Source organism: Chlamydotis macqueenii, chromosome W (assembly GCF_036417535.1).
Source record: "Chlamydotis macqueenii isolate bChlMac1 chromosome W, bChlMac1.mat, whole genome shotgun sequence".
Classification (NCBI taxonomy): domain Eukaryota; kingdom Metazoa; phylum Chordata; class Aves; order Otidiformes; family Otididae; genus Chlamydotis; species Chlamydotis macqueenii.
The window spans coordinates 35,086,043-35,101,625 of NC_141592.1; positions in this window are offsets into that span (position 1 = coordinate 35,086,043).

Below are 15,583 nucleotides of genomic sequence, written 5' to 3' on the forward strand. Positions count from 1 at the left end.
TGTTCAAACCTGTCCTTATCTCAACCCTTCGGGACTGACCGGGCCTTGAACCTTGGATCCTCAGACTGAGGTCTGATGATCTCACGACTGATCTAGTGAGGCCCCTTCGAGCCCCACGTTGGGCGCCAAAAAGACTCTGGTGGTTTAGCCCGGATCACCACACAGTTTCTCACTCACCCTCCCCCTACCCAGTGGGACGGGGGAGAGAAATCGGGAAGAAAGGAAAACTCATGGGTTGAGATAAAACCAGTTTACTAAAAATACTAAAAACTACAAAGCTAACAGGATATAAGGATATTAATATCTACAAAATATACAAAATGGACAATGTACGATTTCTCACCACCCGATGTCCGAATGACCGACGCAGCCCGTCCTGAGCAGCGATCACAGGAACGACACCGAGCAGCAAGCAAAGGGGGAGAGCAAGCTAGCAAGGGAGAGGGAACGATGCCAACAAGCAAAAGAGAAAAGGATGCCAAGGGTGCCCAAACAGATACCCGAAAAGAATGTCCGAAAAGAAAAGGAATACCCCCTCCCATGGGCAACCCCCACTTATATATTGAGCATGACGTTTATGGCATGGAATGATCTCTTTGGCCAGTTTGGGTCAATTATTCTGTCTGCCTTTCGCCCAGCTTCCCGCATCTTCACGTTAACGAGACTTTAACGAGACTTAGAAAGCCAGACAGTGTCCTTGGTCTCATTAACAACAACTCGTATCATCATAATGTTTTTATCAACATTCTTCACACACGAAATCCAAAACACACCAGCTACTGAGAAGAAAATTAACTCCATCCCTACTGAAACCAGGACACAGGAGAAGGTGATTAATTCAGAGTTGAAACCTTAGCTGCTTTTGGTCTCTCCAGAATCAGGTAGCATATTTCTGTCACTCAGTAAAAATGAGTTCTCCGTTCCCAGGAAATATTCCCAGTATTAATTTAGAGAATGAATCACTTTTTTTGTGGTTATCAGTAAAAAAAATCCCAAATAGTCCATTTAAAACCTATTAGCAAGCACAGGAAGGCTAAAGAAAGTATAATTCATATGAATTTTTTTTTCCCTTTCCATATATTTAACAGTGTTTCAGAACACGATGCATAACATACACAGCTCTGATTGTCTAGAGGTAGATCAACATCCTGCATCAATGGTCTTACATACAGAGTGGGAAAATGAAACTTGAGACTTCAGTCTTCAAACAGCTGGGGAAAAAAATAGATCGTGAGGTTGAAAACTTGTAGTCATTATGGCATTTTCATTATGACAAATTAAAAACTGGTATTCTAGGTTACAAACAGTGCTATAAAGCTAGTATTCTACACTGTGTATTGCAAGCTCATTTAAAATGTACTCTTCCATGACATGATGAGAACACAAATTATAATTAGGAAAGTAACCCAAGCAGAAAATTAGTCTGGAAGACAATTCTGAGTATGCTCCTGCAGACAAAGCCATCCTGTGTCTTAACTTTACTGTCTCAGTATAGATTGATGCAGAACATAAGAAAATAAAGACAAGGACAGATATGGCTTTCGGCGGGGGGGGGGGGGGGGGGGAAGGCTTTGCAAGTATGAGCTGTAATGTTCAAGTCATGCAAGTACGCACAAAGAGAAACACCACCAAATCCCACCTTTGCAGAGTTACTCACAGCATAGGCTGTTACAGTTCCAACACACAGGTCTATACTTGGATTTTTCTTCCCATAATCCTATTCATAGGCAAAAATCCACATTTATGAGCACAGATAAGGTTTGATGACCCCATCCTGAACCCAGACTCTACTTGGACAAGTAAATGTAACCAACAAAGGGTTAGCCATAAAGGTAGTGATCTGATGAAAAAAAAAAAAAAAAAAACTGGTTCAAAATTTCATTCTAAAACAAGCTGGAAAATAAAATTGGAAAAAAGTCAAATAGTACTTGATACCACTAAATGATAAACCAAATAAATTATCTTGACAAACTTATAAGTAAGCAAGACATGTATCTGAAAACATTTGCATCTGAGTTTTTCTCTTCCAGAAAATTTTTGTGGGGTTTAAAAGAAAAGCTGAATAGTTCTGTACAAATGACTTGGTATGTCTGTACTTTATCTAGGGCAACTAGAACAATCCACTGATTGGAAAATTATACCTACTTTTTCAGTGCTGCTTCTTGTGGAAAGGAGACCTGTATACTAGACAGAGGTTACATAGCATTCGAAGGAAAGGACCATAATTTTTATTAAAACTCATTTGTTTTTTCTGTAACTGATACTACTTCACTAGGAGTAAGAGTACCTATGACCTCCCAGTACCTTACAGGGCTTAACAGATTTATCCTTATTTAGAAAGGGATAAAAGAAAAAAAAAAACAAAAACACAGAGGCAAGGAGCTATATCAACAGCTGCCCTGAAAAATACATACTCTGCTAGAAAGGATCAGAGTTTGGCAAAAAAATGCAATGTTTGGTGAGCCTGAAGCTAGATACTTAGCTAACATATAGGATGTTTCAAAGTGAGAATTAAGATATGAGAGATCTTGGAGGTGGCCTGTGTCCATGCCTCTTGGCATATACAGCACTAATCAAGACTTCGACAAAACAGGCATTTGTTAGAAGGATGTGTAAAAACATTACCAAGTTGCAAAACAACACACAACAGCCCTTGTGCTGTACACTGAATACGGCTCTACCATAGCTTAGCCCCAATAGGGACCAGACTACGCACTCTCTCTCTCACTCCCCCCACCCTGCAGTGGGACAGAAGGGAGAATTTGTAAACAAAAAAAAAAAAAACAGCAAAAACACATGCATTGAGAACAAACAAAAATTAAATTTAAGAAAAAAAAACAGGAAAAAACAAAAGAGCAATGAAAAATAAATACAGTACAATAGCATACAACAAACCCCCACACCCACTTTCTTCCAACAGAGCAACAAGAAGCTTCCCTTGCTACCCTCCTCACCGATATACTGAGCATGATGTCACATGGGATGGAATGGCCCTTTGGCTCATTTGGGTAAACTTACCCCAGCTGTTAGCTAATTAGTTAATTATCCCAGCTGGGTGCCCCAGCCATAGGGGCCACCAGCTCCAGTTCTCCTCCCAGCTCAGGTGAATGTTAACTCTATCCTGGCCAGAACCAGGACATTATCCACCCCTTATTCCATATCATCTATATCATGCCCAGATCCTACACTTTCCAATTAAACATCACCTTTTTTCTTTCTTTGATCTATTATATACATACACACAGATGTAACTCCCTTAGTCTATGGCCCATCCCTCCAAAAGGTCTGTTGAGTTTACCTAGTCCATAACTTTGGGCTCCATCTGTCATAACAGTCTCTCAGCACAGGACAGACAACGCAGTGTTTCCTCAGGCAGTCTATCTGGTGTGAGTGATTTAGCAAGTTCATAGTCTGCAGACTGAAGATCTCACTCTCAAGTTGCTGGGTGCTAGTTGCTAGAGCCAGTTCTGGTTCCATCACTGCTGCATTTTGCTTTGTTTTATCCAAAAGTTTTACCAAAGTTCATTCTTTGTTGATTCTTTGTTGATCTAGGTGATTTTTACTATAATACTTTCGACACAACATAAGTCTCTCAGGGCGGGGAGCAGGAAGAAGCAAGGAGGGACATATAACAGCTAGATAATGACATACAGTACTGTACAGTAACCGACATCAAGCACTTCAAATTATTGGCTATTTTCACCTAAAATCAGATCTCCTTGAGGTACACATCGGACTTCCCCATCCTCCCGCATCACCCACCAAGTACATCCAGGTCCTTGAGCAAAAGCAATCCCATGTTTGCCTTCGCCCAAGGGAGGAATAACCCAGACTGTCTTCCCCAACATATTCCTTACATGCACCACAGGGACTTTATCACCATCTACAGTACATAGATGGTGGGACTGGGCAGGGTCAGCTCGATTGGTGGATCCCTGAGTGTTGACTAAACAGGTGGCTTCTGCTAAATGTTTGTCCCAGTTTTTGAGGGTCCCACCACTCATTGCTCTCAGTGTAGTTTTCAGCAGTCCATTGTACCGTTCAATCTTTCCAGAGGCTGGTGCATGACAGGGGATGTGATATACCCACTCGATGCCGTGCTCTTTGGCCCAGGTGTCTATGAAGTTGTTTCGGAAATGAGTCCCGTTGTCCGATTCAATTCTTTCTGGAGTGCCATGTCGCCATAAGACTTGTTTCTCAAGGCCCAGGATGGTGTTCCGGGCAGTAGTGTGGGGCACAGGATATGGTTCCAGCTATCTGGTAGTTGTTTCCACCATTGTAAGCACATAGCGCTTGCCTTGGCAAGTTTGTGGGAGTGTGATGTAATCAATCTGCCAGGCCTCTCCATACTTATACTTCAGCCATCGTCCTCCATACCACAGAGGCTTTAATCACTTGGCTTGTTTGATTGCAGCACATGTTCCACATTTGTGGATAACCTGTGCAATGGTGTCCATGGTCAAGTCCACCCCTCAATCACGAGCCCATTTGTATGTTGCATCTCTTCCCTGATGGCCTGAGGTATCATGGGCCCACTGAGCTAAAAATAATTCATCCTTATGCTGCCAGTCCAGATCCACCTGAGCCAGGTCAATTTCAGCAGCCTGATCCACCTGCTGGTTGTTTTGATGTTCCTCAGTGGCTCTACTCTTGGGTACATGGGTATCTACATGATGTACTTTTACAACCAGCTTCTCTAACCGGGCAGCAATATCCTGCCACAATGCAGTAGCCCAGATGGGCTTGCCCCTGCGCTGCCAGTTGCTCTGCTTCCATTGCTTTAACCACCCCCACAGGGCATTTGCCACCATCCATGAGTCAGTGTAGAGATAGAGCACAGGTCATTTTTCCCGTTCAGCGATGTCTAAAGCCAACTGGATGGCTTTCACCTCTGCAAACTGACTCGATTCACCTTGGCCTTCAACAGCTTCTACAACTCCTCTTGTAGGACTCCACACAGCAGCTTTCCACTTTCAATGTCTTCCTACAATACAACAGGACCCATCAGTAAATAGGGCATACTGCTTCTCATTTTCTGGGAGGTTGTTATATGGTGGGGCCTCTTCAGCACGCGTTACCTCTTCCTCTGGTGGCTTTCCAAAATCTTTGCCTTCTGGCCAGTCTGTGATTACTTTTAATATGCCTTGGCAATTGGGGTTTCCTATTCGGGCTCATTGTGTGAGCAGTGCAACCCACTTACTTCAAGTAATATCAGTTGCATAATGCATAGAGCAGACCCTTCCTTTGAACATCCAGCCCAGCACTGGCAGTCGGGGTGCCAGGAAGAGCTGTGTTTCTGTACCAACCACTTCCAAAGCAGCTCAAACTCCTTCATATGCTGCCAGTATCTCTTTTTCAGTTGGAGTATAGTAGGCCTCAGATCCTCTATATCCCCAGCTCCAAAACCCTAAGAGTCTGTTGGGGGCAACGAATATCAGAAGACCTGGGATTGAAAAATAAGGGACTTTCTAAGAGAAGCAAAATCAAGGACACATGGTGGTTGGAAAAAGATAAGGGACACCTGATGGTGGTTAGAGGAACTATGGGTATAAAACAATGGAAACAGAAAAAGTAGTTGGTTCTCTGCCTAGCTTGTAGTAGGGTCTGAAACTATGATTGAGACTTAACTCTACATGACAGAGACTTTGCTCTAACAACTGGACTACACTCTAAATAGGTATGTACTGATACCTGGTGCCTGGGCAGGTGGCATTGAACTATTTTGTTTTTAGGCAACTTCAGGTTTGAAGCCTGTACAGCTACTTCATTACCTCAACTAAGGGAGGTAAGCAACTGGGAACAATGGGAAGCGTAGTGTCAAAGGCTCAGAGGTTATTACTGGTGTGGTGTGTAACATCTGAAGCCTTAGAGAATAATGTGCAGAAAGGGGTTGTGACAGCACCTGTTATCCCCTCTGCTCCTCCATTTGAGACTGATAGTGAGTTGGAAAATTCCTTTGATCCAGGCCTGAAAAAGAAGCTGGGTTTTTTCCCCACTCTACCCTGAAAATTTGCAAAAAGGTGGCTCCTCAGGTAATTTAGTAGCTCCAGTGATGACCACAGAATAGGTCAATTGGTCGAAAGATGTTTGAAAGCAAGCTGCTATGGAAGGGGACATAGAATGGTTGAAGGCTCTGGCCATGCCTGTGATACTGCAGCCCAATGGCCCCCCTCAGTGGGAAGGGGTTTAATTTGGGCTAGTAAAAGAAATCTGATGCAGTGTAAAGGAGGAGGGACTTAATTTTCTGTATATGAGGGGGTTAATTCAATCAGTCTTTAATACAACTCTAATGCTGCCTAATGATTGCCACACATTGGTGCAAATTATCCTTACCCCCCACCCAAAGAATGCTGTGGCAACGATTGTGGAGAGACCACTGTGAACGAGCGTCGCTTGAGAATTTGAACCGGCAGCCGGGTGACCCTTTGTATGCTGTCGGGGTTGATGTATTAATGGGAGAGGGTGCGTTTGCGCCACGTGACGCACAGTTGCGAATCATCCATCCGTGAAGCTTTAGTACAGAGTCAGAATGCTGCTTTACGGGCCCTTTTAACCCTCCCTGATGAGAGTGGTACTGTGACAAAGTCCTTTGCAACCATGAAGCAAGAGGCTACAGAGCCCTATATGAAGTTCATAGATCGTTTGAATGAGGCTTTAGAAGGCCAGGTAGATCATGTGGAAGCTCGATCTATATTGTTAAAACACCTGGCAGTTGCTAATGCAAACCAAAATTGTAAAAGGCTGTTGTCCTCTTTAATGGCAACAAATCCTGGTGCCTCAATAGTTCAAATGGTAGAGGTGTGTAATGTGGTAGGGATGCGTGGATGGCAAATGGCTCAAGCGTTTGCTGCTTGTCAACTGGGCGCATCCCGGCCTTGAACATGTTATAGTTGTGGGCAGCTGGGGCACTTGCAAAGGGACTGCCCTAGAATATATCCTCCGTATAAGAAAGGGGGACATTATGACCCAGTCGCTGAGGCAACAGCTTCGGAGTCAGCAGGATCAGCGGCGCAGCCAGGGGATTCCCGAACCAGGGAATCTCAGGGGGAGCAGAGCTAGGTGCCAGGAGCCCGCAGCTCGCGTGAGAGCGGCTGATGAGATGTGGGCAGAGCCGGGGGCACCGGCGGTCCGGCCCCTCTCCCCGTATAAAGCAGAACCTAGGGAGCACCAGTGACCCGGAGCACAGTGAACAGGATGGGCAAACAGGGCGTGGTGTGGCAGTTTGCGAGGGCAGGACGTGTCATGGAGAATGCTGACCTAGGGCATTTGCTGTTGCCGACTCTCAGGGTACCATGGCAAACACCTGCCTGAGAGCAAAGGCTGCAGCTCCAGCTGGGAGGCCTGCACCAGCTACCCCTGTGGTGGTCGATGCCTCTGTGCAGATGGAGCAGCTGAGGGGAGAGGCTGTGGTGCAGACCTTGGGCTGCAGCCAGTGCCTGGACCCTGCTCCTGGGGCAGGGACAGGCAGCAGCCCTGCCTGCAGAAGGTGTACCCAGGTGGAGGAGCTCCTGCGGCAGGTGGCTGAGCTGCAGGAGGAGGTCAGAAGGCTGTGGGACATCAGGGAGGCGGAGAGGGAGCTGGATACTTGGTTCCAGGCACAGTCTGCACCGGAACCGCAGCACCCAGTGAACCAACCAAAAACCCCCCCACTGACACATGAGGTAAGCAAGCAGGCAGAAGATGCCAATGAATGGAAAGTTGCAAGGGCAAGGGGCAGCAGGAGGAAGAAGCTTCCCCAGAAACCCAAGGTGCCCCTGCAGAACCGCTTTGCTGCTCTGCAGACTGAAGAAGTAAGACCCAGCACCTTGTGTGAGGCACTGGAGCCATGCAAGGTAGCCCAACCGGCTCGTGTGATAACTAGTGCTACCAAGAAAAAGAGACGAGTGGTAGTAGTGGGTGACTCCCTCCTGAGAGGTACAGAGGCACCCATCTGCCGACCTGATGTGCCCTCTTGGGAGGTGTGCTGTCTCCCAGGGGCTCGTATCAGGAATGTCACCAAGAGAATACCAAGCCTCATACAGCCCACGGACTACTATCTGTTGCTGGTGTTTCATGTGGGTGCCAGCGACACAGCCAGGAGCAGCCTGAGAAACATCAAAAGGGATTTCAGGGCCCTAGGTACAACAAAGACTCTGGGGCGCAGGTGGTCTTCTCGTCAATCCTCCCAGTGGAAGGGCAGGGGCCTGAAAGGGCCAGATGTATCTGGCAGGTCAACTCATGGCTCAGGGAGTGGTGCTGCAGCCAGGGCTTTGGGTATCTAGATCACAGGGCGTGCTTTGAGAAGCCAGGTTTACTAGGGGCGGACAGTGTGCACCTAACTGAGAAGGGGAAGAGTGTGCTTGGCCAAAGGCTTGCCAGGCTCGTCCGGAGGGCTTTAAACTAGTGTTGCTGGGGGAGGGGGAGCACAGTTCAGCCCACTGCTGTCAGCATGGTGCCAGTGCCAGCACTGAGGGTCCAGAAGCCGGGGAGGGATTGCAGGTAAGTGCAAGGGAATCTAAACTGCAGACCAAAAGAACTCCTGCTGCTCCAGCCAGCAAGTCGGCTTTGTCAGGGGCCCAGCTGGAGTGTCGATATACCAATGCACGCAGCATGGGGAATAGACAGGAAGAGCTGGAGCTGAGTGCACACGAGCAGGGCTTCGACCTTGTTGGCATCACGGAGACACGGTGGGACAACTCGTACAACTTGAGCATCAACATGCAGGTGTATAGTCTTTTTAAAAAAAAAGGACAGGAAGGGGAGATGAGGAGGGGGTGTCACTCTCTATGTCAGCAACCGGCTGGAGTGCGTGGAGCTCCGCCTGGGGATGGAGGAGGAGCTGACAGAGCTTCTGGGTCAAGATTAGAGGATGGGGACAGGTAGGGGACATTACGGTGGGGTTCTGTTACAGGCCGCCTGGCCAGGAGGGCAGAGCAGACAAGGCGCTCTATAGGCAGATAGGAGCAGCCTCGCAGTCACAAGCCCTGGTCCTCATGGGGGACTTCAACCACCCCGACATCTGTTGGAGAGACAACACGGCAGGGCACACGCAATCCAGGAGGTTCCTGGAATGTGTGGATGACAACTTCCTCCTGCAGGCGATAGAGGAGCCAACAAGGAGGGCTGCCATGCTCGACCTTGTGCTCACCAACAGGGAGGGGCTGGTGGGGGATGTGAAACTGAAGGACAGCCTTGGCTGCAGTGACCACGACACAGTGGAGTTCAAGATCCACGGGGAAGCGAGGAAACTATGTGGCAAGCTCTCTGCCCTGGACTTCAAGAGGGCAGGCTTTGGCCCCTTCAGGGACCCAATGAGCAAAGTGCCATGGGAGGCGGCCCTGGAGGGAAGAGGGGCCCAGGAAAGTTGGTCCATATCCAAGGAGCACCTCCTCCAAGCTCAGGAGAGGTGCATCCCGATGAAGAGCAAGTCAGGCAAAAAGGCCAGGAGGCCTGTGTGGATGAGCAAGGAGCTCCTGGATGAACTGAAAGTGAAGAGGAAAGCCTACAGAGGGTGGAAGCAGAGACAGGTAGCCTGGGAGGACTAAAGAGGCTGTGCAAGTGACCAGGGATCGGGTGAGGAAGGCTAAAGCCCTGACAGAATTGAATATGGCTAGAGATATAAAAAGCAACAAGAAAAGCTTCTATAGGTATGTAGGGGACAAAAGAAAGTCCAAGGAGAACACAGGCCCCCTACGGAAGGAAACCGGTGTCCTGGTTACCTGGGACATGGAGAAGGCTGAGGTTCTCAATGACTTTTTTGCCTCAGTCTTCACCAATAAGGGCTCTTGTCCCACCACCCAGGCTGTGGAAGGCACAAGCAGGGACTGGGAGGATGAAGAACCACCCACTGTAATGGAAGAGCAGGTTCGGGAACATTGTATTTGAGAAGTCATGGCAGTCTGGTGAGGTCCCTGATGACTGGAAGAGAGGGAATATAACCCCAATTTTTTAAAAGGGGAACAAGGAAGACCTGGGGAACTACAGGCCGGTCAGCCTCACCTCTGTGCCTGGCAAGGTCATGGAGCAGATTCTCCTGGAAACCATGCTAAGGCACATGGAGAGCAAGGAGGTGGTTGGTGACAGCCAACATGGCTTCCCCAAGGGCAGATCATGCCTGACCAATTTGGTGGCCTTCTATGACAGGGTGACAGCATCGGTGGACAAGGGACGAGCAACAGACATCATCTACCTGGACTTGTGCAAAGCTTTTGACACTGTCCCACACGACATCCTTCTCTCTAAACTGGAGAGGCATGGGTTTGATGGACGGACCACTCGGTGGATAAGGAGTTGGCTGGATGGCCGCACTGAGAGAATGGTGGTTAATGGCTCAATGTCCAAGTGGAGACCGGTGATGAGTGGCATTCCTCAGGGGTCCATGTTGGGCCCGGCCCTGTTCAACATCTTTGTTGGCGACATGGACAGTGGGATAGAGTGCACCCTCAGCAAGTTCGCCGATGACACCAAGCTGTGTGGTGCCGTCGACATGCTGGAAGGGAGGGATGCCATCCAGAGGGACCTTGAGAGGCTGGAGGGATGGGCCCATGCCAACCTCATGAAGTTCAACCAGGCCAAGTGCAAGGTCCTGCACCTGGGTCATGGCAATCCCAGGCACAAATATAGGCTGGGCGGGGAATGGATTGAGAGCAGCCCTGAGGAGGAAGGACTTGGGAGTGCTGGTGGATGAGAAGCTTAACATGAGCAGGCAATATGCCCTTGCAGCCCAGAAGGCCAACCACATCCTGGGCTGCATCAAGAGAAGCGTGGCCAGCAGGTCGAGGGAGGTGATTCTCCCCCTCTACTCTGCCCTGGTGAGACCCCACCTGGAGTACTGTGTCCAGCTCTGGAGCCCCCAACATAAGAAGGACATGGACCAGTTGGAGAGGGTCCAGAGAAGGGCCACGAAGATGATAAAAGGGCTGGAGCACCTCTCCTATGAGGACAGGCTGAGAGAGTTGGGGCTGTTCAGCCTGGAGAAGAGGAGGCTCCGGGGAGACCTGATAGCGGTCTTCCAATACCTCAAGGGGGCCTACAGGAAAGATAGGGAGAGGCTGTTCAGTAGGGCCTGTTGTGATAGGACGAGGGGTAATGGTTTTAAAATAGAGGGAGGTAGATTTAGATTGGATATTAGGAAGAAATTTGTTGTAGAGCACTGGACCAGGTTGCCCAGAGAAGTGGTGGATGCCCCATCCCTGGAAACGTTCAAGGCCAGGTTGGATGAGGCTCTGAGCAACCTGATCTAGTGGGGGATGTCCCTGCTCCTTGCAGGGGTGTTGGACTAGATGACCTTTGAAGGTCCCTTCCAACCCTAACCATTCTATGATGCTATGATAATGGTAGAAAATGAATATGTTATGGTTGTGGGCAGCCAGGGCATTTGCAGAGGGACTGCCCTAGAAGTCCCAAAATATACCCTCCATGTAACAAGGGGAGATATTATGTGGAATACCGTAACTCAAAATTTGCCAATAATCAGGGAAAGCACAAGCTGAGTGCCTCAGGGAGGTGTGCGCAGACAACAAATCCTCCCTGGAACACTCCTCCGGAACCACATGCATGGATGGGCATAAGCAAGTCACAACCCTCAAGTCAGGCACCCCAGGAAGTGCAGGGCTGGACCTGTCCACTTCCCAACCCATATATTTAGAAAACTCTAAACCTATAGCTGTACCGACTGGTGTATATGGCCCAATAGGGAATGGATGTCATGCCCTCTTGTTAGGAAGATCATCTACTACAATGCAAGGACTCTTCATATTACCAGGCGTTATTGATTCCGACTATACAGGGGAAATAAAACCCACGTTATGGACACCACAGCCGCCATGTTTCATACCATCCGGAGTTAAATTGGCGCAATTAATACCTTTTAAGGACAGCCTAAACACTGAAACGCCCGCTTCTAGGGGAGAGCGTGGGAACCAGGGGTTTGGATCAACAGGTAGCCCTGAGATATACTGGACTCAACAGATAGTGAGTAGCCGCCCTGTGCTGCGATGCACTGTTACAAAAGGAAGTGATCAAATTGTAATTGACGGATTAATTGATGCTGGAGCTGACATAACAATAATGGCTAAATGGGACTGGCCATCCACTTGGGGGGCTGGGATGGCAGTAACTATGGTAACGGGAGTAGGAGGAGGAGTTACTGCACCAAGACAGAGTGTGGCGTTGGTACATGTTAACGGCCCAGATAATCACGTGGGCACTGTGCGGCCTTTGATACTACCCATTCCTGTTACCTTATGGGGCAGGGATCTTCTTGCTCAATGGGGAATGTCATTGCAAAATTTATCGTAATGGCCACTGGTGAAGAGCAGCTTACCCAAAAGTTGACATGGCTTACAGATACCCTTGTCTGGGTTGACCAGTGGCCATTGGCAAAAGAAAAGCTGCATCACTTGAACAAATTAGTTGATGAGCAATTACGACTTGGACACATAAGGCCAACAGACAGTCCCTGGAATACACCTGTATTTGGAATACAGAAAAAATTGGGCAAATGGTGACTCTCACAGGATTTAAGGGCAGTAAATTTGGTAATTGAGGATATGGGACCTTTGCTGTGGGGTAACGTTAGCAGGGCTGCATGTATGCAGGAGGGGCAGTCTGCGGTGATTCGTGCGCTAGGCGTGGATAGGTCCGTGGGTGCAGGGGGCAGGTGCATCCACATACGTGGTGGGCACGGATAAGTCCATGGGCGCAGGGGCAGGTGCGTGGCGGGCACGGATAGATTCATGGGCGCAGGGGGCGGGTGCGTTCACGTGCGTAGCGGGTGTACGGGTATTTAACCCTGTGTTGTGCAGCATTAAATTGAAGGCTTGGCTTGACGGTATCCGTGTGATGCCCTGCTTTCCCCGGGGCGGGGCTCTGGTGCGTGCGGGGTAGGTTAGCTGGCAAGAGAGCCGGCATTTGCAACAAGGGTTACTGACTCCTTCAATGATACCTCGTCACTGGAGTAATTGATTTGAAAGATTTTTTTCACCATACCTTTACATCCAGAGGATGCTCCGTGATTTGCATTTTCTGTGCCTTCAATCAATATGGGAGAACCTAGTTGGCGATATCATTGGATGGTATTTCCGCAAGGTATGAAAAATAGTCCAACCATCTGCCAATGGTATGTTGCACAGGCCATAGCACCGGTAAGGCGCTTGCATAGGAATAGCCTCGTTTATCATTATATGGATGACATCCTAATTGCATCACCTGATGAGTCTCTGGTGGACAGAGTTCTTAATGATATCACCAGTGCATTGTCCCGATTTAAAATGGCTATTGCTCCAGAGAAAATTCAAAAGGTATGTCCTTGGCAATATCTCAGCTGGCGAATTATGGAGAGAACAATTGCACCACAAAGGTTAAAAATCCCTCAAACAGTGTTTACCTTAAATGATTTGCAGAAATTGCTGGGAACTATCAACTGGGTACGCCCGGTATTAGGCCTCTCTACAGAAATGCTCTCCCCTCTATTTCAGGTGCTTAAGGGGGATCCGGATTTAACCTCTCCTAGGAGACTAACTCCAGAAGCACAAACAGCATTACAAACAGTGTTGCAACAAATCCAGGTTACCCAAGCCGACCGATGTGACCCCAATTTGCCCTTTAATGTATATGTATTTGCAGGAAGGATGCAGCCTAAAGCATTAATAGGCCAGCAAGTGGAACAACAGCTTCTGCGAATAGAATGGATCTTTTTATCCCATACAGGCAAAAAGACGCTGACTACCTGGGCAGAGCAATTAGCACAATTGGTGGTTAAAAGCAGGATTGGCTTCGCCAATTAACAGGGCAAGATGTACAAGAGCTGTACTTGCCGCTCACAATGGAACAGTTGAATTGGCTATGGCAGTTTAGGGAACGTTTTAGCTAAGCCATGGCGGGATTCCCAGGGCAGATATGTATTCATTGGCCTGAGCAACCTATGCTGCAGTTTTTAGGAGAACTGATGTTGTATCCAGCAACTCATCTAAGTTACATTCCCATAGAAAACGCCTTGACAGTATTTACAGATGGATCGGGAAAAACACGCAAATCTGTAATTGTTTGGAAGCAAGATGGTGAGTGGCATCATGACGTACAATTGGTAGAAGGTTCAACTCAAATTGTAGAACTTGCGGCGGTGGTACGAGCTTTGTATAAGTGGAAAGATGAACCCCTCGATATTGTCTCTGATTCTGCCTATGTGGTCAATGTAGTACAATGCGCTGAACAGGCAATGTTAAGGGAAATGGATAACCCTTTGTTGTATGACCAGTTTCAACAGCTATTATTGGTGTTACATGTGCGGGATCATCCTTACCTTATTGTACATCTGAGAGCTCACACCTCGCTTCCAGGACCTGTCACAGAAGGTAACACGAGAGCAGATGCTCTCACTAATGTGGCCCTCGTTCCAAACACACTCATGCAGGCCAAGCTGTCCCATGAGTTTTATCATCAAAACTCTGCAGCCCCTCAACGACAATTTAAGCTGACACGGGAACAAGCTCGGGCAATTGTGTGTTCCTGTAGCAGTTGCCAGAACACAATTATGCCACCTCTATATGGGGTTAATCCGCGTGGTATGTGCTTTCAAGAATTATGGCAATCTGGTATAACTCATGTCCCGTCACTGGGCCGACACAAATATGTACATGTAACTATCAATACCCATTCCAGCTTGTTGTTTGCCTCTGCTCATACAGGAGAACGTGCTAAAAATGTTTGCCAACACTGGACGTCAGCGTTTGCTTTCATGGGAGCTCCCACGCGTATAAAAACAGATAATGGGCCAGCGTATGCTTCTTGCGCAGTCCAAACCTTCCTTGCTCTTTGGGGCATGGAGCATGTTACTGGTATCCCACATAACCCCACTGGACAGGCCATCACTGAACGTGCCCATGGCACACTTAAAAATATGCTGTTGAAACAAGAAGGGGGAATGGAAGGGAAATCTGCAAATGAAAAGTTAGCGAAAGCAATGTACATGCTCAGTTTTCTAAATTGTTGGAGTGACAATTCCTCCCCAATACAGAAACATTTTGGATCACCTACTGTACATGATGCCACCCGAGGGCAAGCTCCGGTGATGGTTAAGAATCTGGAAACAGGTAATTGGGAAGGACCATTCCCTCTTATGACGTGGGGGAAAGGATACGCTTGTGTCTCTACAGGAGCAGTGAACAAGTGGATCCCTGCACGATGGGTACGGCCAGCGCTCCAAGCTGCCTTGCGTTCGTCGGAGTGTTAACAAGCTGTGTGGCAGCTCCATGGACATCAGGCACGGAAGGAAGATCTATTTTTTTTTTTTTTTTAACTAATCAGGAGCTAATGTTACCAGGGGAGTAATGATTGTACCATATATACATTGCAATGATACAGTGTGGTGTAGTCATGCGAGCATTAACATATCAAAATCCAGCAATACTCCAGTGGGCCTCTACTTTACAAAACAGGACCGCTGTTAGCCCGTGAGCACATACTTGATAGGCCTTGTTGCATGTGCTGGCCACGCGTGCAGCAACGCCTAGTATTATTAACACAAAGTTATGGTGGTTAGGATTTTGATGGGTTTTGCTGCATGACTGGAATTGTTATGTTTGTAGAATGGGTTATGTTACTC